This window comes from Natator depressus, chromosome 7 (assembly GCF_965152275.1).
Source record: "Natator depressus isolate rNatDep1 chromosome 7, rNatDep2.hap1, whole genome shotgun sequence".
NCBI classification, from domain to species: Eukaryota; Metazoa; Chordata; order Testudines; family Cheloniidae; genus Natator; species Natator depressus.
This window is the reverse complement of record NC_134240.1, coordinates 108,995,366-109,019,624: the sequence shown is the minus strand read 5'-3', so window position 1 is coordinate 109,019,624 and position 24,259 is coordinate 108,995,366. Positions and strand designations below refer to the sequence as shown.

At 42.1% G+C, this 24,259-nt stretch overlaps 1 long non-coding RNA gene across 1 annotated transcript in view; it reads right to left on the bottom strand.

The window, feature by feature from the left end:
• Positions 1-765: 765 nt before the first annotated feature.
• Positions 766-24,259, bottom strand: part of LOC141991707 (uncharacterized) — a 91,793-nt gene continuing 68,299 nt past the window's right edge. Inside the window, exons 2-3 of the long non-coding RNA XR_012640440.1 lie at positions 20,915-21,084; positions 766-853 (exon numbers count right to left, since the gene is read on the bottom strand). This is a non-coding gene — a long non-coding RNA (uncharacterized LOC141991707). The remainder of the gene's footprint in view (positions 854-20,914; positions 21,085-24,259) is intronic.

Sequence of the window (24,259 nt, the reverse complement as noted above, 5' to 3'; positions counted from 1 at the left end):
AAATCTGTATAGTATAGGGTAAAAGCACACAAAAGACCAAATTTCATGGGAGGAGACCAGATTTCCCAGTCCATGAAGTGTTTTTCATAGCTGTGAATTTGGTACGGCCCTAGTTATTAGCATGCAAGTAGGTTCTTTTATTGTTTTCACTGTGCTTTCTCTGTAGTGCTTTTACTTTAAGAATAAAATAGTCTTGCAAAGAAAGAACTGTGTGGTGCTTATAACTGTTGATGATCACTCTGTTATCAGTCTCTGAAGAGAAATCAAGCAGCTATGCTTGGACAACTTGCTTCTCCTCGGAATAATACAGTGAAGGCAGGGAACTGTGCAGCCTGGAAATACCCTGGTCAGAATGGCGAGAGACGCTGGTCTCCACCCAGAATAGCAATGGCTGGGGAGCTGGAAGCATGAGAGTGAGTGCCCTTGCTGGACCTCTGTGGGGAAATAAAGGTGAACTGTCACAGCAGTATTGTCACCTATTGGCAGGCTAAGTGCCCTGCCATAAATGGCTCAATAAACATTATCCCTTGCCAATGGCTATCTCCCACGGAGCAGTGCAGGGAACATTCCTTTTCCCCACTAGGCTGTCTCATGGTGTGAGGAAGAGAAAACTTCACTCTACCCCATCCAACTCTCTCTCATTATATGAGTGGAAGAAGACATCCCTCTATTTCTTGCTGGGGGGAAGGGAGATATATCCCAACCCCTCCTTTTCTCCCTTTAAATAAATAATTTAATACATGTAATAAATAAACAATAACTTGCCTCCGTGTGCAGCAGGAGTTGAATCCAAAGCCTCCATACCTGCAATGGTGGACTGCCCTTCATCACCTCAGCGTTGGCTGCCTAGGAGCTTATATGGAGAGACATAAGAATGTAAGAACAGCCCTACTGGGTCAGACCAAAGGTCCATCTAGCCCAGTATCCTGTCTTCCGACAGTGGCCAATGCCAGGTGCCCCAGAGGGAATGAACAGGCATAAGTGCAGAGTACCAAGGTGACACGCATAGAGCTACTAACTCAGCATAGCAAGAGAGGCAGTATCTAATAACTTACACCTCTGTTTTGCTTAGCAGTAGTCAGATCTCCTTGTAAATTATTCATTCAAGAACCAGTGTATTTAAATAGGGACAATAATTTTGTTACTGCAATATCGGTGGGGCTCCTGGGGCATTTTTCTAATGATTAGGAAACTGGGTTGAAGATATTTGAAAGCAGCACTGTCAGGAATTCATATGAATTACCTTAATCTATAGGATTGTTATTAAAATACGAGTTGTGTATAAATAATTGTAAGTACTTGGTGTTGTGCAATTAAGTAATTTGAACCTGCTGCCATGTGTGTCCCTTTTGCAACCCCAGCGTTTTTTTTTTTAACTCTCGAAGGAGGACTAAATAAACAAGCATCATAGGAAAAGGGAGAGGGCCCTGTGGAGCTAACATGACCCCAGAATCCAAACAACCCAGACTTTGAAGGTTCAAAATCCAGAGCTGTATTTTGCAGCTTGGCTCATCGCTAACATTTTGTAAATATGCTACAAAACTTTTCTTTGTTGAGTCCACTGGAAAATTGCATGTTTCATGCTCATTTTTTCTTGTACAACATGCTTTTTAACTAGCAATGAAGCTCACTGTTCTCTAGAGATTTGAACCCTGTTCCATAGATTCCAGGGCCAGATGGGACCATTTTAATTATTTAGTCCAGGGGTTCTCAAACTTTTTTTGCTGGGACCCCCTTTGAAAATACTTCAGGCTCTGATGATCCTTCCCCCATACCATGCCACCCTTACCCCTGGGTTGCTGCTGGCGGCGGTGCTGCCTTTGGAGCTGGGTGCCCGGCCAGCAGCTGCCACTCTCACGACCCCCCTAAAGTAGTCTTGCGACCCCCTTTTGGGTTAGGACCTCCCCATTTGAGAAACGCTGATCTGGTCAGGTCTCCTTTATAACACAGGCCAAAGAATGTCCTTTTGAACTAGAGCATATCTTTAAAAAAAATCCAATATTGATATAAAAATTGTCAGTGATGGAGAATCTACCACAACCCTTGGTAAATTGTTCCAATGATTAATTACCCTCTGTTAAAAAATGTACATCTTATTTCCAATCTGAATTTATCGAGCCTCAGCTTTCAGGATCTTGTTAAGCTTTGTCTGCTAGACTGAAGAGCCCAGTATCAAATATTTGTTTCCCCATCTAGGTACTTCTAGACTAATCAAGTCACCCCTTAACCTTATCTTTGTTAAGCTAAATAGATTGAGTTCCTTTAGTCTTTCACTATGAAGCATGTTTTCCAATCCTTTAATCATTCTTGTGGCTCTTCTCTGAAATCTCTACAAGCTATCAACATTTTGCCAACTTCTCGAATTGTGAACACCAGAATTGGACACACTAGTCCAGCAGTAGTTGCACCAGTGCCAAATAAATAGGTGAGATAACCTCTCTACTCCTACTCAAGATTCCCCAGTTTATGCATCCAAGAATCACAATAGCCCTTTCGGCCATAGCATTGCACTGAAAGCTCATGTTCAGCTGATTAGCCACCACAATGTCTTTTTCAGAGTCACTGCTTCCCAGGATAGATCCCTCCCGCCTGCCATCTTCTATGTATGGCCTACATTCTTTGTTCCTAGATGGATATATTTACATTTATGTGTATTAAAATGCATGTTGTTTGCTGGGCACTCTACTTACCAAGTAATTCACATCACTCTGTATCAGTGACCTGTCCTCTTCATTATTTACCACTTCCCGATTTTTATGTTATCTGCAAAACTTTATCAGTGATGATTTTATGTTTTCTTCCGGGTCATTGATGATAGGATGACTATAACACCCCATGTGTAATAAAAACAATACACATGGCCTTTCTGTTCAGATACCATGGTGATAGATGCAGTATAAGAAGCTAACAGGTAGATATATTCCAGGATCTCAGAGGACTTTTCAAGCGCTAATTAAAGCAAGCTGTAGTCCTTCACATAGACAATTCAATTTTTCCTTCAGGCTGCTTTTGTTTTAATGTCACTTTAAAATAAAGTTGTTAAGTACTCTATATAAACCAGGCTGCTCTCAAATGACATCCCAACTGGACGTGAACATATTTCAAAGTGCCAGGTCTACCCCAAAGAAAGATAGTTGTTGAAGTAGTGAGGTGCTTTGCAGAATATTTTTGCAATACATTTCTATCCACTCCATTCCTGCTCTGTCCCCCCTGAAAAATTGTTTATAAATCTTTATAAAGGTGTTAGTACAAAGAACAATTTTATTAGATTCCATAAATACATTAGTATGACTCTATTTTGAGTCAATTAACTTGAAAAAATATCACAGACATCTTATAAATCTTTGTGGCCACTGGGTGTCGCTACAGATCTATTTCAAATAAGTAGAATGTATACTATGGGATAAAAAACAAAACAAAACAAACAAAACCCCCCTACCAATTTGAATAAGGTAAAATTTTGTTTTATTTAATAATGTTGTTTACAAGACATCATTAGCTCTTTTTCTTAAGTCAATATAGCGGGCCTGTCACCTTGTCATTCCTCATTTCTATAAAAACAAATTCATACCATCAATAGTTCCTCACACTGTCAGGCAGCTCCCCTCATGAGGGAGAGGAGGTTTCGGGAACATGTGGAAGAAGCCCTGGTGGCACAGCTGCTATGGAGATATACTGCCAGGGAATGGGGAAGAGTTGTAGGGAACTTCTGAGCCACCATGGAATGAGGCCACCGAGCTAATGGACCTTGCATGTAACAGACATTCTGAGATTCAGAGATCTCAGGAGATCTGCGGGGTCTGGGGACTGGACCAGCTGTTTCTTCATCCCTCTGCCCTTTCTATGCAGATGAGGGAAGATCTACTTTAGGATTTAGGGGGAATGGGATTGCCTCCAAGTGGTTTGTAAAATGCCATGCATGCCTTTAGTATTACATAAATACAAACAAATCCATTGCCAGCTCATATATTATTTTCATTACAGTAGAACCTAGTGGACTCAGTCTAGATCAGTTCCCATTATTCTAGGCACGATAGATCAAAAAGTTCAAGGCCAGAAGGGACCACCAGAGCATCTAGTTTGACCTATATAACAGGCCACTAATCACCACCCAGCCAGCCCTATACCAAGCCCAACAACAAGAAACAGACAAAAGTATTACAGCCCTGATGAGAGTAAATTTCTGTTTGCCACAGGCAGAAAACAGGAGAGACTGAGGAGCACCAATGCCCAAGGCCCCTTGAATGGCAGAGAATTGAGTTAGAGAGATATACCTATTTAATTCTGGCAAGAGGCCAGTGCTGCAGATGAAGGTGAAAAAAATCCAAGTTCCCTGCCAATCTGACCTGGGGAAAAATTCCTTCCCAACCCTAAATATGGCAATCAGTTAGACTCTGAACATGTGAGCAAGATCCACCAACCAAGCACCTGAGACAGAATTCTCAGTACCATCTCGCATCACCAGCCCACCCCATCCAGTGTCCAGCCTCTGATGCTTCAGAGCAAGGAGACCAAACCACCCCCCAAACTAGAATACATCCTGGGGACCCCTTTCTGACTCCTAGAGGTGATCAGCTGAACAATGAGATTTTAGGAACATAAGATATGATCTGGAAGGGACCTCCAGAACTGTGAAGCCCAGCCCCTCAGGATATCCTGTCATATAATGCCACTCACAAATGTATTGAGCTCTGTCTTAAAATTATTCAGGTTCTTTCCCCCCACAATGCTTACTGGGTGGCAGTTCCAGTGCCTCACTCTCTGATGGTTAAAAACCTTCTTCTAATATCCAGCCTAAATTTAATCATGGCCAGTTTATATCCATTTGTTCTTGTGCCAGCATTGTCTTTTAGCTTAAATAGCACTTTAGTCTCCTTGGTATTTGCCACCCGATTTATTTATAGAGAGCAGTCATCTCCGCCTCAGACTTTGTTTTACTAGGTTAAACAAGCCAAACTCTTTTAGTCTCCTCTTATAACATAGGCTCTTCATTCCCTTGATCAAGCTAGTAGCTCTTCACTGCACCTGTTCCAGTTTGAATTAATCTTTCTTGAACACAGGTGACCAGAACTGTACACAGTATCCTAGCTGAGGTTTTACTAGTTCCTTGTGCAATAGCTCCAAAGCATCCCTATCTCCGCTGGAAATACCTTGTTTAACATATCCTAGGATCACATTTGCCTTTTTCACAGCCACATCACATCAGCAGCTCCTAGTCATTCTATGATCGATCAACACGCCTATGTCTCTCCTCTTCTGCTGCTTTCAATTGATGAGCATGGGGCTTATAGCAGAAATTCTTGTTATTAGTCCCTAAGTGCATGGTCTTGCACTTTGTACTGTTAATTCATTTCTATTAGTCCAGTCCTCAAGGTTGTCCAATTCTTAATGCATAATATTCCAATCCTCAACTGTATTGATGGTGCCTACCAACTTTGTGTCATCAGCACATTTAATTAGCACGTTTCTACTTTTTGTGGCAAGGCCATAATTCAAGATGTAGTTTTCTGTGTGTAACAGTATTAAGAACGATGCACTGGTATATTATACAGTACTGTAAATACAAATTTTTTGCATAATAACTATATGGTTGCTAATGCCTTTCCTGTGAAAAAGATGTACCGTGATTTCACAATACATTATATTAATTGGCTTAGCTCCCCAACCACAGCTGAGGAGGCAAGGTAAAAAAAAAAAGCAGACTTAAGCTACTTTTGTGCTCCCTAAAACAGAGCTTTTAATCTTCCACGCCCCAATAAAAACCTTCCCTGCTACTTCCTTTCCTGATCACTATGGACAACACCACCATTCTGCCTGTCACTCAGGACCATAACCTGGGTGTTATCTTTGATGTGGACCTCGCTTTAGGTCCTCACATCCATGCTATGTCTAATTCTTTCTGCATAACATCTGTAAGATTTGGCCTTTTCTGTCCATCCATTACTAAAACTCTATCCAGGCTCTCATCAGCCCACATGACAATTACTGAAACATCCTTTTCCCTGGCCCTGACAAATGCAGTCTTGCCCTGTGCATATCCATTCCGGATGCTGCTGCAATGGTAATTTTCCTAGCCCATCACTTTGATCACATCACCCCTCTTTTTGCATCTCTCCATGGGTTCCCTTTTCTCTATCATATCAAATATAAGACACTTGTCTTCACTTCCAAGGGCAAGACACACACAAACATGATACAGGGCTCAGCTACTTGTTCATGCCTCCAGAGAAAGTGAAGACTAAGGCTACGTCTACACTACAGCCTATCTTGTTATAACTTATGTTCCTCAGGGATGTGAATAAACCACCCCCTGAGTGACATAAGTTACACCGACATAAGCGCTCGTGTGCACAGTGCTATGTTGGTGGGACATAGCTTCTGCTGTTTGTGGGGGTGGTTTATTATGCCAATCAGACAGCTCTCTCTGGGACAATAAGTGGAACTGGAGTTCCTCAATTTAGCATGATAGACAGCTCTTTTTACTTCCTGGTAGGTGGAGTTGTATTAGTTCTGTGGGGACTGGAAGAGAGAGGATCACATGCCTACATGTAATAGTCCATAGTAAGAATGATATAGTGGGTGGCTGAGACGGTTGGCCAAGCCTATTCCTCAAAAAGCAAGTAACTGTATTTAGGTACCTACTTTCTCATCTGCATGTAGAAAAGTTATTTTTCTCTTCATAAATCAATAACTAATGAAAAACAGCTCTCTCTCTCAATGGCTTCCAATACCCGAAAAGCTGGGTGAATTGCTATAGGAAAGGAAAAGTGGAAAATACTCAACAAATATAGGTTTTGTTTTACTTTAGAAGCTTGTGGGATTGGCAGGCTTTCCAGTTCATCTGATCTCAACATTGGATGTCTTTGTATACATTGGGGAGTATGGAGCAGAAGGCAGGCATGCAGTCTTTTTTCATTCCCTGCAGCATTCCCAGTCTGGCACAGCAAGTCAAAAGGCATTTCAACACACAAACAAAAAATAGGTATTTGGGGCCATTTCTGCTACCCTTACTCATGCCCAAAAGTATTTTAACTCCACAGGTAGTTCCACTGGTTTCATTAGAGCTACTCATAGAGTAAGATGCTACTTAATGTGAGGAAGAATAAATGAACTAGCCCTTAATTTGCATTGTAAGGTATACCTCATGGGACAAGGACTACATTTTTGTCACACTGAGGGCCTGATCTAGGTTCCCCTGATGCTAGGGGAGGGAAGATTAAAATCTAATTTAAATTCTGTCTCCTAGCATATCATCTAGCATCAACCTAATGTCACCGCCGCATCATAAAGTACACCAGGAAAATCGCATATTTTAACAGGAAGCAAAGACTGGAAGAAGCACATTGTTGTTTGAAGTGCTTTCTAGGCATATTGGCAGAAGCCTCATTTTCATACCACATCACATGCTGCACTGGCAGCTAACTTCTATAGCTTCTTAACACAAACTATATGTGTTTCCCCCTTTATGTTTGTATATTGCCCTTTGGAAATCTGAATGTGTCAAGTAGACATGTGGGGCTTGTTTAGACTGGCTCCTTTTATGAGCATCGCAAAGGATGACTATTATCAGGGGCCATCTCAACCATTCCACCAAACGCACAGCTACAGGGGGCCTTATGTGAGCAGGGGATCCTGTGTCTGAAGATTTTTGGAGAAAGTAATTTGCCTCTCCCACTAGCAAAGATCAAATACACACATTTGTGGTTTCGTAAATGTTCGTTTACTATGTGCATCTAATGGATATACAGGAACACATATGGTTTTGGTGGATATGGACCCCATTTAATGTTAATTTGGCTCTCCTTCGCTGGCATGAAAGAAAGATAAGAGGAGCATGTGTTTGTATGGTGGTTATGCACAATTTAATTCCTCTAAGGGCACCCTTTCTACTAGGGCACCTTACCACCTGTATGAGTAGGCGCATTAGATACTCATTTATCCCCCTGTTACCATTGCCCAAACTCCACATCTAGGGGAAAAAGTCACCACAACACAGAAAGAAATGAGAAATATAGGGCCTGTCTCTCCACCATCTTGCACTTTGTGTAGTCACCTATTCCTGTACAAAGTGGGTATAAAGTGCTACCAAATCAAGTAAGGTAAACTCACCGGATTATAGGGTTGCCTTAAGACCCACTTTACCATCAATGCAGCACATCTTTATTAGAGGATTGCACTGGCATAACTCCACTGACGTAGTTACATTGGTGCAAATTTCTCTAGACAAGGCCTAACTTAATCCTACAAAGATATTAAAAGAGTGGTTGAGGGAGCTTATTTTCAAATGTTGACGTTTTCTCATGCTTTGTATGTCTTAGCAAAGTCCTGTTACCCATCTCCCTGCGCTCCAGAGTTCTGGGGCCTTAATGAGGAAGGAGACAAAGAAGATATGGGCGTTTCTACTCTCCCATGGGCTGTATAACAAAACAGGACTTTTCCCTGAAGATTTCTTTTTTAAGTTGATTTTAATACTTTCCCCCCGTCTACAAGAAAGCTAAACAGATTGCGAGTCAGTGAATTTGGGAGCTGAAAGAGGTTTTTTTTAAAATACCTGCCCCCCACCCCGAGCAGCAGTTCTGATGTGATGTTTGTCCTAACCCAAGCAAAACTTCATTGGATACATGCAGCAGCCTAGCCTTTAAACTGCCCCTCAAGTTTGCGTAGCCTTAAGAAGTAATTTTCCAAGCACATGATGACAGCAGTTACTTGTTCTCATATTGACCTTTATGTATTTATAATTATGAAGAATTTTTAATGACTCTATTAGGCTGGTTGGTTCAAACTACCCATTCTCCAGGCAAAGGCGTAGGCACTGGGGTGACAAACTCAAGAAGTATGACATACACACACTTAGTTACTCACAGGCCACCAAATGATGATTCCAATTACACTGGTGTAAATCCAGAGTAACTCCACTATAGTCAACAGCATGCGCCATATTTACACTACTGTAATGGAAATCAGAATCTAGTCCACAATATCCAGCATGCCTGTGAGCTCTTGATTCAGAGCGAAGGTTAGGAACTCCTGCAATGAGCATTAGTTACAGAGAGACATTTAATAAGTTGTACAAAGCTTTCTGATAGCACTGCATAATTTTTGCCTTGTAAATAGTGTAAATTAATTGCTACACAAAAAGACTTTTAGTAAGGACATATCCAATAGGATTTTCTCTGCCTTTCATTGCTTATTTTTATTTTGAAGGTCATAGAGGGAAAAAAGGGATTTTAGTAATTTAAAAAGCTACAGAAAATTATGAGCTTACAAATGTACAGATGAAATACAATTACAAAGAAGGGGCACAGAAATCTAGCATTAGGGACAGTGTAAGTACAGAGGATAAAATAATAAAGGTAACAATTACAATGAAGTATCCCAATGGGATATTTAAAGTTGTATGAAACTATTTATACCAAAGGCTGACTGGTTTAATAGCAGGAACACTGTATTCAGTATAATAGTGGACCAAATAACAAAATATTCTGAATAGAGTCTATATTTGTAGCTTGTGAGCTTTTCAACAGAGCCATGATACCCCAACTTTACAGAACTAGTGTTTACAATTGGTACACAAGAATTGGGCCTTTGGGGCAGTGGAAAATCTTGCAGAAATTAGCAAGGAAAAGGCTCAGCTGGACTAGAAGCGAAGCATTCTTGGTATTTAACAGTGCTTTTGACACAATGATTTTAATTGGGTACCCCAAAATTTTACCAAACATATGTTTAACATTTCACAAACACCTAGACTTTGGAGGCAATCCCACTGCATATTCCCCACTTCAACAAATTGTACCAGTAGTACTGAGCATCACACATACCTTCTTTACAAGCCTTGTCTACACTAGAGCACTGCATCACTGCAATGGTGAAGAACATCTCCACTAGCCTGTCCTGTTTAGGGTGCACACAATACACTGAGTTAAAAACACAGCATGCCCTGTACCATTGCAACTAGCGGTACATTGTGTTTATATATCACACAATTCCTGGGACAGCTCCCATCCACTGCCCAATTCAGTTTCCTTCCTGAAAAATATAAACACTTGCATTTTATAAGTATAATTTGCAAACATATGAAACACATACCTGTACATTGGTACCTATGCTAATTGTATACATTTGAAAATTATATTTATAAAATTGACATGACTGTGAGTTATACATATCTCTACACATATAAAATGTAAATATATTTTAAACACGCAATATCACATCTGTTCTGGAGTGCAAAGGCTTGGCCAGAGGTCACTGTAGGGCACTGTGAGAGTGCGACTGAATCACGCAGTGCTTTCTGTCCTGTGTGCACTGCAACAAAGCAGAGTTACCTGATGCAGCATGCAGTGGAGGGAAATCTTGCACATTAGCAAGTGCATTCGCAATGGTGCTGGCAACACATGCAGAGCTGCAAACTCTTTTGTGTGTGGACATGTGGTGCGATACAAGTATGCACTACTGAAGTCTTGCGCTATAAAAACTACCCATTACTGACAACTTGATGTCAGGAATGAGTATAGCTGTAGTCTTGCTGAACACAGCTGAGCTGCAAGTGTAGACAAGGGCAAATTGTGTTCTGCACTGTTTCATAGATTCCAAAGCCAGAAGAGACCATTGTGATCATCTTGTCTGACCTTCTGTATAACATAGGCCAGAGAACTTCCCCCAAATAATTCCTTTTTAACTAGTGCATATCTTTTTAAAAAAAAATCTATTCCTGATTTAAGAATGGTCAATGATGGATAATCTACTGTCACCTCATTTACTGTTTGAATTTGTCTAGCTTCAGCTTCTAACCATTGGATCTTGTTATGCCTTTGTCTGCTAGACTGAAGAAACTGTTATCACATATGTCACTTGCTGGAGGATTCTCTGCTCCTTGAAGTCTTTAAACCACGATTTGAGGACTTCAATAGCTCAGACATAGGTGAGAGGTTTTTCGCAGGAGTGGGTGGGTGAAATTCTGTGGCCTGCATTGTGCAGGAGGTCAGACTAGATGATCATAATGGTTCCTTCTGACCTTCGTATCTATAAATCTATGCATTTGTTCTCCATGTAGGTGTGACCCATGTGCCTAATAGGGAGATATCTCTTTAAGAGACCCATTGGGGAGAGGTAGGAGTGAGTTGTGTCTGGGTCATTGTTGCGAGGCGGATTTAGCACTCCACATCCAGAAGCTTCTGGAATTGGGTGTGGTAGTTTTGGGTCTGCTCCAATAGGTTCCCTGTTGCTGGGGTTAGACTCCATGAGGGCGACCAGTCAGGGCAGCTGCTTTGCAGAAGGCCCTGTGTGAGTTGGGAGAAGCTGAGCCCAGGAGCAGGAAGCAGGCTGTTGTCCCTAACTCTGAAGCATTTTGCAGCAGGGTTTTCTTTAAATCTATATACTTAACTGAGTGGTGGGTTAATCAGTTAGCTGACTGGCTAGCAGTGATTTCAGCAGAGGAAGAGTCTGCATGAATTCCAACTGAAAGTTCCTACAAGAAAGTGGAGGGAAGATGTTGTTTTAGACCACGGGTGGCCAACCTGAGCCTGACAAGGAGCCAGAATTTCCCAATGTACATTACCAAAGAGCCACTGTAATATGTCAGCAGCCCTGCATCAGCTCCCCCACCAGCCTCCCATTCACCGGCAGCCCCGCCACTCAGCGCCTCCCGCTCCCTCCCCATCAGCTGTTTTGTGGCATGCAGAAGGCTCTGGGGAAAAGGGGGAGGAGAGAGGGCACTGCAGGCTTAGGGGAGGGGGCAGGGCCTCTTGCAGAGCCAGGGGTTGAACAGTGAGCACCCCCCGGCACATTGGAAAGTTGACGCCTGTAGCTCCAGCCCCGCAGTCGCTGCCTACACAAAGAGCCGCATATTAACTTCTGAAGAGCCACATGTGGCTCCGGAGCCCCAGGTTGGCCACTCTGTTTTAGACTCAGCGAACTGTCTAGATTTTGTGATCAAAGACTCTAACTGAGATTTAGGTGAACTAAACCTAAGCTTTTGGGAACTCTCAGTTTCTTCTCACTGTGTTTCTGTGGGGACTGAACTGTTCAGATTTTAATTTGGTTTCTTTATTTATATTTATGTGTAACTATGAAGATAATGTCTGTGGATTATAAAATAGCTAAGTTATGTTATAAAATTAGATTATTATTTCTTTATCATAAGATTTTATAAAGTTATTTAATTAATTTCATTTCTTTAGTTCCTTTTGGGACTTGAATGTGGGGAGGTTGACCCTGTGCAATCCTTGCTGAAAATCCTTAGAGACTGAACTCTGGGTCTCCAGCTACTTTCTATGGGAGTTGTTTTTTTTTGAGGCACTGGAGACGGGAAATGAAGTGAACTCTAGCCCACCCAAAGCTTACACAGGTACTTATAGACTGTGATCAAGTCATCCCTTAACCTTCTCCTTGTTAATCTAAATAGATTGAGTTCCTTGAGTCTATTAGTATCAGACATGTTTTCTAATCCTTTAATCAGTCTTATGGCTCTTCTCTGAACCCTGTTCAATTTATCAGTGTCCTTCTTGAGGGCCCTGGTCATAGTCCTGGTCTGACCTGGGCCAGTATACTGTTTTATCACAACTGCCTGCAGTGATAAATAGCTGTGCAAAATTTAGTGCTGTTGCTAAATTTCTCATGCATCCACAGTATATGGACTATAGCCAAGGCCTGGTCTACACACAGTGTTTGTACTGGTATAATCATTTTAGTTAGGGGTGTGATTTTTAACTGATATAGTTTCACTTGTACAACCCCTCATGTGGATGAAGTTATACCAGTAAAAATGTGCCTTATTCCAGTATATTTTATTCCATATCACATGCTGTACAGGAATAAGCTATACCAGCATGGTTACATCTACAGCACCCTAGAAGGTTTGTACCACTTTAACTATACTGGCATAGCTAAAGGATTATAACTTTCTAGTGGTAGACAAATCCTGAATTTAAAATGATAATCAGAATTTTAAAGCATACAAAAATCATGAAATAGTAGTTAAGGTTCTCATTACCATCAATATTAGCTCTCCCACATTGCACGCAGTATTCTTAATATATAGTTAAATGTGTAACTTAATAAACCAAGTACGGTATGTGCAGAGTCAGTTAATATTGCAGACAAAACTCCACTTTTTCATTTGCCAACTTCACTACATATATTACATTTCAACCTTAGCCTTGCATTTACATGAGTTGTCGCACTTAATATCAACTAGGTGGTAGCCTGTGATCAAGCTAATTGTCTGGGTCAATTTCAGTGAGGTGGGAAGGGGCCTAACACCAGAGTGAATATTTTCCACTTGGAAATTCTTTGGATTTTTTTAAAATTATTAGTAAAAGTTTATGGCTGTGTAGGAACTGATGACTAAGGAAAGGCTTAATAGATGTGATGGCAGTTTGGACCTTGCCCCTGGGAGAAGCTTAGGTAATTCAGGACAATCTTCACAGGTGTGGGACGATTCTCATCTTTGAAAAGGGATCTTGTTTCAGGTTGTAAGGGAAAAGATGCAAAGGGATCTTGCATTGAAAAATTGATGGGTCTTATTTACTTTCACACAGAGGGCCTCCTTCTCACCACTTCAGTGGAAGTTACTCATATCCTGTGATGGGAGAGTAGGGCCCACAGGAAGTCAAACCTTCTCAAAAGTCTAATCAGGATTGCACTCGTGAGTAGAGCTAAAACAGACCACTCTGGCAAGGTCAAAATTCTTCTGTTAGAATCAGTTGTAAATAAATAAAGTTTGGGGTGAGATTTTCAGAAGTGCTCAACGTTGGCTTACCTCTGTCCATACTGAAATCCAGGGTAAAAGTCCCATACACTTCAGTGGGAGCAAAGTTATCCAAAGCAGAGCGCTTTGGAAAATCCCACCCCCAATACACTGTAAATACAAAATGTTTGTTTATGTAACACGCTGGAACCTACAGGTGTAGATCATTTGGAGCCACTGATGAAGCGTGAATATGTGCGGTGTGAAGAAGTTTACTCCAAAGGGCAAAGGCTATCAGCAAGACAGCTTCCCCACATTCCTCTCTTTGTCTTTGTATAATACCCTAGCCTTATTTTACATCCCTGCAAAATAAAATGGTGAGGTTTCAATTATTTCCCACCCTTTGCAATTGATTTATAAAGCATTTAAGACCATTAGATCCATCCTTGATTAGAAATATTGCAAATACAATAGTGTAACTATTATATCATTAAAAGTGGCAAAGAGACCTGTGGAACCTTATAGACTAACAGACGTATTGGAGCATAAGCTTTCGTGTGTGAATACCCACTTCATCGGATGCATGTAGTGGAAATTCCCAGAGGCAGGTATAAATATGCAAGCAAGAATCAGGCTAGGGATAACAAGGTTAGTTCAATCAGGGAGCCTCTTCTAACAGGTGAGGTGTGAACACCAAGGGAGGAGAAACAGCTTTTGTAGTTGGCTAGCCTTTCACAATCTTTGTTTAATCCTGAGCTGATGGTGTCAAATTTGCAAATGAACTGAAGCTCAGCAGTTTCTCTTTGAAGTCTGGTCCTGAAGTTTTTTTGCTGCAGGATGGCTACCTTTAAATTTGCTATTGTGTGTCCAGAGAGGTTGAAGTGTTCTCCTACAGGTTTTTGTATATTGCCATTCCTAATATCTGATTTGTGTCCATTTATCCTTTTACGTAGGGACTGTCCAGTTTGGCCAATGTACATAGCAGAGGGGCATTGCTGGCACATGATGGCGTCTGTTACATTGGTGGATGTGCAGGTGAATGAACCGGTGATGGTGTGGCTGATCTGGTTTGGTCCTGTGATGGTGTCACTGGTGTAGATATGTGGGCAGAGTTGGCATCGAGGTTTGTTGCATGGATTGGTTCCTGAGTTAGAGTTACGATGGTGTGGTGTGTAGTTGCTGGTGAGAATATGCTTCAGGTTGGTGGGTTGTCTGTGGGCGAGGACTGGCCTGCCTCCCAAGGCCTGTGAAAGTGAGGGATCATTGTCCAGGATGGGTTGTAGATCACTGATGATGCGTTGGAGAGGTTTTAGCTGAAGACTGTATGTGATGGCCAGTGGAGTTCTGTTGGTTTCTTTCCTGGGCTTGTCTTGCAGCAGGAGGCTTCTGGGTATATCTCTGGCTCTGTTGATCGGTTTCCTTATTTCCTCGTGTGGGTATCGTAGTTTTGAGAGTGCTTGTTGAAGATCTTGTAGATGTTGGTCTTTGTCTGAGGGGTTGGAGCAAATGCAGTTGTACCTCAGCGCTTGGCTGTAGACAATGGATCATGTGGTGTGTCCGTGATGGAAGCTGGAGGCATGAAGGTAAGCATAGCGGTCGGTGGGTTTTCGGTATAGGGTGGTGTTAATGTGACCGTTACTTATTTGCACAGTGGTGTCTAGGAAGTGGACCTCCCGTGTAGATTGGTCCAGGCTGAGGTTGATGGTGGGGTGGAAGCTATTGAAATCATGATGGAATTCTTCCAGGGTTTCCTTCCCATGGGTCCAGATGATGAAGATGTCATCAATGTAGCATAGGTAGAGAAGGGGCGTGAGTGGACGAGAGCTGAGGAAGCGTTGTTCCAGGTCAGCCATAAAAATGTTGGCATATTGTGGGGCCATGTGGGTGCCCAGAGCGGTGCCACTGGTCTGGAGGTATATCTTGTCACCAAATTTGAAATAACTGTGCGTGAGGATAAAGTCACAGAGCTCAGCAACCAGTTGTGCTGTGGCATCATCAGGGATACTGCTCCTGACAGCTGTGTGTGGGATGTTTGTGAGGAGAGCCTCTACATCCATGGTGGCTAGGATGGGGTTTTCTGGAAGATCACTAATGTATTGTAGTTTTCTCAGGAAATCAGTGGTGTCACGGAGATAGCTGGGAGTGCTGGTGGCATAGGGGCTGAATAGAGAGTCCACATATCCGGACAGTCCTTCAAGGAGAGTGCCAATGCCCAAGATGATGGGGGGTCCAGGATTTCTGGGTTTGTGGATCTTGGGTAGTAGATAGAATAACCCCGGTCGGGGCTCTAAGGGTATGTTGATTTGTTCCTGTGTTAGTGTAGGGAGTGTCCTGAGTAGATGGTGCAGTTTCTTAGTGTATTCCTCAGTGGGATCTGAGGAAAGTGGCCTGTAGAATTTGGTATTGGAGAGTTGTCTGGCAGCCTCCTTTTGGTAGTCAGACCTGTTCATGATGACAACAGCACCTCCTTTATCAGCCTCTTTGATTATAATATCAGGGTTGTTTCTGAGGCTGTGGATGGCATTGCGTTCTGCACGACTTAGGTTATGAGGCAAGTGATGTTGTTTTTCCACAATTTCTGCCTGTGTCCGTCGGCGGAAGCATCCTATGTATAGGTCCAGACAGTCATTTCGACTCTCAGGAGGAGTCCATGTGGAGTTCTTCTTGTGCTGTTCAGTTTTATCTTGAAAGTATTCTTTGAGTCGAACATGGCGAAAGTAGGCTTTCAGATCACCGCAGAACTGTACCGTGTTTGTGGGGGTGGCGGGGCAGAAAGAGAGTCCCCGAGACAGGACAGACTCCTCTGCCGGGCTGAGTGTGTAGCTGGATAGATTGACGATATTGCTGGGTGAGTTAGGGGCCCCGTGTGGCAGGTAGGATGTTAGACAGCTTACAGTCCTTTTTCCTTTGTAGAGAGGTGAAGTGTGTAATGTAGAGCTCCTGTCTTATTTTATATCATTGTCATCCTACATGAGATACACAGAAAGGCTTCTTCAAAAAGCCATTTTCCATTACTTGTAATTTCAAATCTTTAAGCCCCTTTATGAAAAGCCATCTGGAAATAAATGTAGCTGGGCCAATTTATTTAATGAATTTAATGTGCCACTCTTCCATATTAAGGAAAAATCTAACAGGATGATTGAGTGGGGCCAAACTTCTCCAGGAAATTCCTTTATAATACCCAATTGAATTATTGTTTTTCTATTAGGGCAGCCAAAACATTTACTGTCCTTGATAATATAGGATATGTGCCACAACTTTCTGCCACTAAGCTAGGCACACTGCATCTGGATATGTGCCCAGTTATTTGAATATTTCCACATGAGTGATTTATTTTAAAAAGAAAGACTACACAAATTATACTGAATACTGCAAGTTCCTATTGGATTATATGACAAAGCTAGGTGTCTTGATGCCAAATGGATAAAATCTGTCCAAGTAATCCATACACATACACATTAAGGCCAAGACTTTCAAAAATGAGTGTCTAAAAGTCAGGCTCGTGGAATGGAGTTTTCAAATGATCCAAAAGGAGTGAAACTCCCAACCCCCATTTCAGTCGGAGTCAGGCACCTAACGACCTTTGGCACCTTTGTATATTGAAGGCCAAAGTCTTTATATAGGCACCTAAATAAGTGGCTTGATTTTCAAAAGCACTGAGCACCCAGCAGCTCTCATTTATGCGAGTGGTAGCTGCTGGGTCCTTACCACATTTGAAAATAAAGCTACTTATTTAGGGGCCTAAATAAGGCCCTAGGAGTCAAATTCTAGGTATCCATTCTTTAAAACCTTGGACCAACAGTTTTATCTGTTTAAGTACCATAGACTAAAGTGTTTGACCTAGAAATGACCAAAAGTGACCAAGCCAAGAGGGCACCTATATAACATGAAGGATGTCAGGCTTACAACAAAAGAGGCTTGCTTTTTAAGAAGGATGTTGTTAAAACAGGACTAGGAGATTTAGATTTTATTCCAGATTGCCTGTGTGAACTTGGGCAAGTCACGGAGCCCTCTCCCAGGGCTTTACGTCTGAAGGACTAGGACTCTCCTTCTAAGATCTGCAGGAAGTGTGGGATAGAGGGAAGGAGGGGCAAAAACCACCTACCTATCTCTCCTGCTGCTCCTCAGACCTCATGGAGGAACCACATCTTTTCCTGCTTGTGAATTCACCTCTGCTCTTACCCACAGTGAACCTTAGGAGGTTCATCAGGGTTCCCAATCCCCTAGCTGGCCTTAGGAGCCTCCGTCATCCCTTCAGTCTTAGAAGCTCTTTGGCCCCAAATGAGTCAGAACTGGATCCTGAACCACAATTGAGCCAAAGCTGAAGCATTAGGATGCCAGCTGTCCAGAACAGGCCTGCTTTTTCCACAGACTATTGCCTGCTTTGGTAGCGCACAGTTTTGGGTTTGGGCTCTCTTTATTAGAAAATGATACATCATTTCCACAGTTTGATCTGTTAATCCTCCTTAAATCTCCCCTGGCTCAACTGCCATAGAACATACTTCAGAGTCAGAATCCAGAGACCACACAGCACTATCTTGGTGGAGATCAAATTCTGAGCTTTGGAAACATCAGCTGAGCCCAGAAATGGGGTTAGTGTTTATGACACGGGCTTTGTCAGTAAGATAACAGGAAACTCCCTATGTTTCAGCACCCAACAGTTTAGAATAAGTCCAAGTGGCTCCATACCTGTTTCAATGTAGCTAACTATTAGTTCACAGACAAAGCTCTTAAGCTTGCTCTCCCCCTTATTGTGCTGACATTTCATTACATGTGCCCCACAATTCTGCATTTAAAGTTATTATGACTTTAAAAATTTAACAGACTACCCCTTTTATGGAGGGTACCAAAACCATCTGAGTGTTCATCATTCTGAAAGAATTCATCCCCTAGAGATTCAATTAATTTTTCATATATCCATAAACAGATTCAAGATGTTCTCTCTCAGCTGGACCATAAAGGTCTCTGCTTTCACCAAAGTTCTAGATCGGTATGCCGCCCACTTTGATATGCCAAGATTCCCCCAAAGTCATAACTGCCATCATCTGTATTTACTAACTCAGGCTTATTGGAATCCTGAAAAATGAGTACAGGAACTATTTCAGTGTGAACCTCAAGTCCGGATTGTCCCAGCCTTCAAAAGCTAGTTCAACTCATATGTAGCCATACCACCTTGGCTATGATCTCATAAGCTAAGCAGAGCTGGGCCTGTTCAGAAAATGAAATGGCTGCAGAAAGTGGTATTGATGAGTCATTCTGTGGCATGGCATTTTTTCCAAAGAGTCCATATTGAGCCAAAAAGAAAAGGAGTACTTGTGACACCTTAGAGACTAACCAATTTATTTGAGCATAAGCTTTCGTGAGCTACAGCTCACTTCATCGGATGCATTCAGTGGAAAGCTTATGCTCAAATAAATTGGTTAGTCTCTAAGGTGCCATAAGTACTCCTTTTCTTTTTGCGAATACAGACTAACACGGCTGCTACTCTGAAACCTGTCATATTGAACCAGTGGCTCAGCACCTCAAGAGTAGAAATGTTAAAATCTGGTATCCGGACCAAATTCCTGTTTGGGTAATTACACTGTCTATCAAAATTTCCTATGTATTTTCAATTGGATAAGGAATTCTTCACTCCGTATCCTAAGCTACAGTGTGATGTTGCAGTGCATTGTACAACTGCTACCATGTTTCCCCCCTGATATTGCCACATTTCAGTGGTTGGTGGAATTATTCATATAAGGGCAGAATTCTCAGCTGGTGTAAAATTGTCAGAGCCTGATTCAAAGGAGCTAGAACAATTTACACCAACTGAGGATCTTCCCCATATACTTTTAAAGCACTTTGGGATCCCACTGAATGAAAACTAAATTGTTACCAAGACAAGCACCCATCATATGCTCAGTTTTCCTTATGCCCGCATTGGCCTATGCAATCTCCATCAGAAGGCCATTTCAGAAGAGCTGTCATAACTCCCTTGCTGTAGACAGAGAGCTCAACTCTGTTACCTTACCTCTGCTTCCACATCCCTTAAAATCAGAAGACAAGTTATTTGTCCAGCGGTGGTTCTGGCCAAGCTAACAGTGTGTCCGAGTAATTTTAGGGGTCTTAAATAAAAGCAAAGGTTATTTGGTATAGGTTTGAAATAACGTGAAAAATCACTAAACATTAAGCTGAATGTAAGCACAACTAGACTAAATCCGACTTAAACCTTAACTAGCTGGGATCTAAGCCAAGTTACTGAGAAAACAAACCAAAAAGGTGAAAACATTGTATCTTAAAATGTCCTTTGTCTCAGCCACCTGCTGCCAGCCTATCTGTCTTTCAGTGTCCTAGAAAGATACTTGAAATGTTCCAGCAAGGGGACAAAACTTCCCTACTCCAGTTTTCTTACAATAAAAAATACATAGCTCTTGAATAGGGATTTTCATCAGTAGATCTCAAAGCACTTTACCAATGAGGTAAGTATGATTATCCTCATTTTATATGTGGGGAAAATTGCAGAGAGTTGTTTGCCCGAGGTTACCCAGCAAGCCAGCAGTAGAGCTGGGAATAGAACTCAGGTGTCCTGAGTCCTAGTCTAGTGCTCTTATCCACTAGGCCATGCTGCCTTCCCAGTCTGAAGTGTTCATGTATTACCTCATCCTGTAGTCCAGACATTAATACACAAAGACAATTGTATTTCAAGGTCATGCCAAATATGTATAGGTTGAGTATCTCTATCTTTTCATTTCCATCTTCTGTCTTGCATGGGTGTATATCTACACTTTACCAAAGCTCTTCTTCCCATATGATAATGAAGTCTTTGAACCTGTCTAAACAGCGAGAGCCATGTATGCACATCTTGTGAAATACTAGTTAAGAAGACCAGACATTTTACTTTTAACACCTTGGAGCCTTTTAAAGCACCCCCACCTCCCATTGCAAGTCTGAGCATATATCCTCTTTGGAACCGCTTCTGTTAGCATGTTAATGAACACTTCACCTTAGGGGTTCTCTCTGTTCCCCGGCTGAATAAAGTTTGGAAAAGTTACAATTCATAAAGTACATCTTTACATCCAATCTGCCATGGCAGCAAATACATTTCATAGCAGACAGCAAGAAAAGGACCATTACAGTCATCAAAAAGTGATTGACTTTAGAGAGGCTAATCACATATTCATCTACACAAGGACTTCTGCTAAAAATCCATCCAGCTCAGTAACCTATGCTAAATATGGCAGGTCTTACCTTCTCTGCACTTACTGTCTACCATACACATCTATCCAACGTCTCAAACAGTGTGGTATTTCTGGTTTACATGACTTTCAGTATCTATAACTTCTTTCAGTCTTGATGCAGTTCTGTCATTCCCCTCTGGAAACTTGGTTGCACTGGCGGATGATATGTCAAGTAATCACCTGGAAAACAAACAAACTGTGTAATAAAAAGAGGTGGAATTTTCCTCGATATAGCATTTTCCAAGGAGATTTCCTGTGTACAGTGTGGTGAATCATATCCCAGACCATAGGCAATACTTTCCTGTAACATTCATTAAGTTAACTCAATTGGTACGTGTGTTATTCCTGAACATTTTTAGCAGCTAAAAATGCCTAGGAAATATATATCTGCTTTTTCCCCCTACGTATGGGTACAAATATAGGGCCAGATCCTCAGCAGGCATGAATCAGCTCCATGGCAGTCAATGGAGTTACACTAATTGAAGATCTAGCCTATATCTATTTAAAATAGGCAAGGTGTCCTGAGGAGGCACTTCTATGATATTAACGAAGAGTAGCAGTCTGCAGAACATTGCAAATGTCCACATATGCCCTAAAGCCAGGGTATTGGTTAGTATGTGAACAGATACCTTTTAAAAAATGGGACATAAACACCAGTAGCCAGGAATCCATGCAGATATTTGCTGAGGGGAAGAATCTGTTCCAGGAAAGCTGAAATATTTGCTTGTATATGCTGATAAGGAAATAGCTACATTGTTCTCAGGGCTGATCCTGCTGGGAATGGAGCAAGTGAGTTCTGTTTACTCAGTGAGGCTGATGGCTTGTTTTCCAGCTGGGTACAAAGAAGGTGTCAGAATTCTTTAGGAAGAGAAGATCTAGGGTGTGGGCAGAGCAGTCCTGTGAGAGGAACTCTAGAAACAGTTAGTCCTGGGGAGAAAGTTTCAGATGACCTTTTCTTACTTTATTGTTAATTTCAGTGTTAAATTAAAACCGAAGAAGAGGGTGATTTTGGATTCTACATAATGTGTACGCTGTGTTTCAGAGCAGAGTGGGAAAGGCATCTGCTCACAGGGCCTTTGCGTGCTACCGCAATGCAAACAATAAATAATTTTAATTCATCTGTAACAAACATTAGTTTGAACTTCTCTCCACAGAACCCTGCAGCTAACTGGAATAACAGGCCTAATTATTGGAACGTGTACTTCAATATGTTTTATTTTTGTGTTTTTTTCTTTAATTGTTTTATACCATAAGCCTGCTCTAGAAATAACACTATTAAAGTTTCCTTTCAAAACAAAGATCAAAGAGACAAGCAATTATTTCATTATCCTTAAAGAGCTCATAACATAATGAAAGGAATGTTAAAAATAAACTAAATGGGTGTTTTTAATTGAAAGAATGTATCAGTCATGATGACTTTCCTCTGGGAATAAAATTTATCCAGGATTAAGTTTTCACTGCTTTGAATATATCATGGATTCTCTGTTTCTAATAAATAACTATAGGAGGTTTTCTCGAAAAATAATCTAAGGATGAAATTAGCAACAGTTGTATCTGCATGCAAGTAAATGCATGGGATTAAATGCTAGCTAATAGAGCATAGGGAAAAGTTAGATAATATTGGGCCCAATTGTTCCCTCTAAATCTGTGTATAGAGTGGACTCTGGACTCAGAGATCTTGCCCTTGTGCCACAGTATGAGGAGGGAGGGTCACTACTATTGTGACACCACCATTTCAAGTCTGCTGAGGTCACTCTGTAGGACCAGGGATCTGTGCATTTGAGTGCTGCAGGGACATGCATCATCCCTGACACTGAGTAGCAAACCTGGTGTCAGGCAGGACAGACTGGGCTGTATTTATGTTTTATCAGAATCCTGCTGTGCTTGGGAATGCCTCTTCAAACAGGGTTACAAGGGAAAACACTGGATGAGGAAATCCTTACAACATGGCTTTAATGTAGCTATGTTGCCTGCCAGGGGGCCCTGAAATCACTACTGAGATATGTTTCTCCAGCTGAGTGTGTGGCTCCATGGAGAGCTCCATGTATTTGCTTCTTTTAGAGAAGGGGTTAGGGAAGAAAGCCACCCTCACCCCCAGTGACGATTTGAAAATAGGTCTGTACAATTTATGAATTTGGTGTGAGATTATGACCCCTATGTGTCATGCTACCAACTCCATTTTGAATGTGCAGCCTTTTGGCTTCTGGAATCGGGTTGCCTAGGCAGCACTCTCTTGGGGCTCATCAGGGCATGGCTCACCCAGCTGCAGATCCCAGATGGTTGGGTGATGTAGTGCCTTAGCCCTCTGGCTATAGCACACACAAGTGTCGTCGTCCCCCCCCCCCCCCAGTCCAAGATATTAAAGACTAAAATAAAAGGATTTGTCGCCAGGACCCTGCCTCCTATTCAGAGCTTGTCTCTTGTGCAGCCAATCCTTTTTGTTAATCTTCCTGGGCTGCACCATCCCATCCACTGGGAGGCTTGCCCAGGTAGCAAGCTGTCCCAGGCTTTTGGCTGGAACCAGGCCTATCTTGTTGAGGAAGATGCAGAGTCCTGCTTTCCTTCCTGGTTAGCCCCTAACTGAGCTGAGTCTCTTCCTTTTAAGTACCCTCTGCACGCCTCACAACTAGTACAGGTGTAGTGAGAAGGGGCCTATTGTGTCCACAGGCCTTTGTTAACCCCTCCCTGGCTCCTCTGTGGAAGAGTGGGTGGGCCAAACCTGAGGGATGCTGCAATCCCATGCAGCAGGCCACAACACCAGAGCAGGGAGCTGGGCCCAGCCCCGCAGGACAGGATCCACTGTTGTGGAGTGAGTGTGGGGGTAGAGGCTCGCTCTCTAACCTCTCTCCTCCCCAGGCCTCACCTTTCAGCACCCCGACTATACTTTTGTGTATGTTGCTGTAAAGAAAATTGCATTATTTTGTGACCTTTCCGTAACTTATTGCTTTTCCCCCGCACCTCTGCTGTGAAATTTACTAAAAAAATTCTGTGCTAAAATTGTAGCCTTACTCATGAAGCAGGGGACTCCTGGACTGCCACCCCGGACCCAGATGTTACCCCATGGACTCAAAAGGGATGGGTGAGCTAGTGAAGGTCATTCCAGTTAGAATGTTTATTGTTTTGTATGATCTGAACTCTCTTGTACTTTGTATCACTAACTAAAAGAGTATAAATGTGTTAGACTCTGTGCAAAGTGTGTGAATGTATGTTACATGCATTCAACTACTGCATGCCCCTGAGAGAGTTAAACTGCCACCAGAAGCTTCGTAAGTGGGGTATCGCAGGGGTCAGCACTGGTCTTGGGGACCTATGGCAAGTGAGATGAGGAGCTCCGTTTCTGAGAAGGGGTAGCAGA